Below are 3,351 nucleotides of genomic sequence, written 5' to 3'. Positions count from 1 at the left end.
AAGAAAGAAAGAAAGAAAGAAAGAAAGAAAGAAAGAAAGAAAGAAAGAAAGAAACTTTCTTACATTGTTTTTAGTTATGGTATTTTATCCAGCAGACAATGAATGTAAATAGCAAATATTCTAGTACTGTTTAATAATATTATAAAGTTTAATGTATTGATAATATAGGTCGTCTTGGGGTTTGACTATGAAAACTTCTCCCAAGACTTATGTATGAAACACTTGATATCTAGCTAGATGCACTATTTGAGGGGGTTGTGCCCATTTAAAGACATAGAAGCCTTTCATTCCTCCCTTTTTTTGAGTTTTTTGAATTATAATTTCATTATTTCCCCCTTCCCTTTACTTTCTCTAACTTCCCCAAATTCCCATCCCTTCAAATTCATAGCCCCCCTTTTTTCAGAAATTGTTGTTCCATGCAGACATACATATACATATGCATATAAATCAATATATCTATGTGTAGAGAGATATTCCTCAATATAATCTTCCATGTCTGTATAATGCTACTTATACATATTGGTATTGATTAACCAATTGGGGAGTACTATTGTGGTCCTTTTTTCAGTTCATATTTAAGTAATCATATTTGTGAGATTTTATGTGTGTGGCTTCTGAGACTACTAGAAAACACAGTCTCACAGCAAACTCCCTGATCCTTTGGCTCTTAGAATCTTTCTGTCCTCTCTTCCACAATATTCCCTGAGCCTTATGTACAGAAATTGTTTGGTAGATGTATCCACTGGCACCAACCTCCACAGCTCTGCATTTTGACTGGTCGTGGTTTTCTGTAGAGGTCTTCATCTGTTACAAAGAGATGTTTCCTTGATCAGGGATTTGAACTAGCTAATCTATGGGTATAAGGACAGGTATTTAGAGTGTGGTTAGAGATAATGCTGATTTAATAAAGTGGTGGTTGTAGATTCCCCTCCCAGATCCATGACTTCACTCACCTGGGTAATTGTCTAGGTTTCTGGCATCAGGCTTGATTTCCCTTATGTTGAGTGGTTCTTACGTCCAGTTAGAGACGTGTTGTTTGCTGCGAAGGTATTCATTCCACTACTGCTCCCTCAGGGTCCTCATGCCATAGCAGTCACTGTTACGCTCCGTAGGCATCATAGCTGAGTAGAGCTCTTGACCGCTTCTCTCCTCTGAAAGCGGGATGCTGCTTTCTGGTACCTTGACAGCTAGACCTCAGGGAGGAGGCATTTATGTCAGTTCCAGCTCAGGGTCCTCTGGACCCGGAGTCTGAAGATGTGTAAGATGTGTTCAGCAATATGGTCACACTTTCCACTTCTGCATGGAATTGGGGAATCCAACGGCAATAGCAACAGCTTGTAGGTTTAGGGACAACCCTAAACCAAAAACTCAAAAGAGGGTTTCTTATGCCTGGTGCTGAGGTTTTTCTTGGCTCATCTTTGCCTATTGGCATTGCCAGGCTAAAGAAGAACGTTTACATTTAAACTATATATGTATACTTATACACAGACTTATATGGATTGTAGGCTTCCTTCAGGTAAATAATTAATAATTGATGGTAGGATTCCTTATAAAGTTTTCAGGCATCCTTACAGTATTTTACCATCCTTTCTCTTTATTCTGTATTTAAACCTCCCTCTCCTGTTCCTAATTGGAGCCGAACCTTTTTTCCATTTCCAAGATCAGATCCCTTGTAATGTGCTACTTCCTTCTCTATTGCTTCCCATCCCATTTCTCCAGCAATGGTCCCTTTATACTTTCCTGGCTTCTGAAGTTACTACAGAATATGTAATTAGAGTTCTTTCACTCCCTCTCTTCTCTGCCGCATGAGGATACAAGGCTGCCACCTTAAAGAAAAAAAGATGGCTTCACCAGGCTCCCCACCATGATGCTTTCCTGATACCAGACTTCGAGCTTCAAGAAACATAGGGAAGAAATGCTTGCTGCTTGAACATCCCACCTGTAATATTCTGTTCTATTGGCTACACTGTTTTTGACACATGGTCCGTTTCCTAAATCACAAATCAAAGCACCGTCCTTACATATGTCAAAGCAAGGTCAGAAATAAGAGAAACAGAAAAATTCTGCACCTATGACAGAGAACGAGCTGGGATTTTTAACTAAAGAACTTCATGATAGACTTTGAGCCCTCAGAGAGAAAGTTACAAATCTAGGTACAAAAATAAGCAGACCTCCTTAGAGCCAGACTCGCTTTCGATCCCTCCCTCTTCCGAGGGAAGGTTGGACAAGCACTACCTAACCCTCCTATCTGGGCTTTTCTTCACAAGCTCCTAAGCTACAGTCCATAGGCCCACAAATTCCTTAGCATCTACAGCCAGGGAGACCCACAGCCCACTTAAGCTTTGACCTTAGGAACAAACCTCTACTACGTTCCTACCAGAGCTCCACTATTAGAAGGAAAAGAAGGAAGTCCTCTTTGTTCTCCCGAAAGGTTTTCAGATGGCCTAATGACGCAGGCCTCCTACCTAGCAGAGAAAGACGTGGGGACAATAAACACCACGCAGCGGGAGCCCTTTGCTGAGTTTCCACTGACCTTCCAACTGAGCCAATGAAACCAGCCGGAGTAAGGCAACACAGCAGAAAGGGACTGCGCAGCACCGCTCGGGAGCTCATACCCCTGTAGGAAAATTCATGCTATTTTGAGGTGAACCCAGACGTTGCACATTGTTTAACTGGGCTGTGTAAACACTTTACGAAAGCCACCGGCACAGGTTTATGCAGGCATTTTAAATGTGGGCAGAAAATAAATTTGTTAAACCCCGAATTGGTACTGTATGCTTTTTTAAGACAGTAAATAGATGGGAAGCACCTAGCAACACCCCCACTCTTAAATATTTCTGTCTTAAAGCTGGCCTTCTTGGATTCTACTTTTCACCGTCTCTTCTTGTTGTTGTTGCGAAATGTAGGTCAAATTGTTGATAAGTGCTGGGTAAGATCTGTTTACACCGACATAAATGTTGCAATCTTTCCAGTCTCTGACACAGTTTTAAAATGTTACTCGATACAGTGAGCTACTCAGTGTATCCCCAATAAATTTAGTTGTGAGGAACTCCTGACATGGGTACTTCTGGGTGCTAGATTTTTATCACCACTATCTAAATGTAGCTTAAGAAAAGTTTTTCTTCTAAAAATTTTAATTCATGAGGCCTTCTGCTCCTGGGGACTAATGATGAAAAAAAAAAAAAAAAAAAGAAATCTTATACAGATCTCTGTGCTTTTTTGTCCTCAGTAAAGTCTTTAAAAAGAACCCACATTCAACAAAGAATAAGAAACATGAGAAAGAACAGGGTACAAAAGTGGGAGAGGGTGAGTGTGGGGTATAATAGGTGAAGTTAGGGGAGACTAGAGGAG

The 3,351-nt window shown here is 40.6% G+C and overlaps 1 long non-coding RNA gene across 3 annotated transcripts in view; it reads right to left on the bottom strand.

The window, feature by feature from the left end:
- The window catches only part of LOC129673676 (uncharacterized), a 3,109-nt gene extending 487 nt beyond the window's left edge, over nt 1–2,622 (bottom strand). Inside the window, exons 1-3 of one of the 3 annotated variants that reach the window (XR_008719687.1) lie at nt 2,534–2,622; nt 954–1,193; nt 754–851 (exon numbers count right to left, since the gene is read on the bottom strand). This is a non-coding gene — a long non-coding RNA (uncharacterized LOC129673676). The other 2 variants (XR_008719688.1, XR_008719689.1) reach the window with 2 other exon arrangements.
- Nucleotides 2,623–3,351: the final 729 nt, after the last annotated feature.

The sequence above is a fragment of the Psammomys obesus genome, unplaced genomic scaffold (assembly GCF_907164565.1).
Source record: "Psammomys obesus unplaced genomic scaffold, mPsaObe1.curated_primary_1811, whole genome shotgun sequence".
NCBI classification, from domain to species: Eukaryota; Metazoa; Chordata; class Mammalia; order Rodentia; family Muridae; genus Psammomys; species Psammomys obesus.
This window is presented reverse-complemented; position numbering and strand designations above follow the sequence as displayed.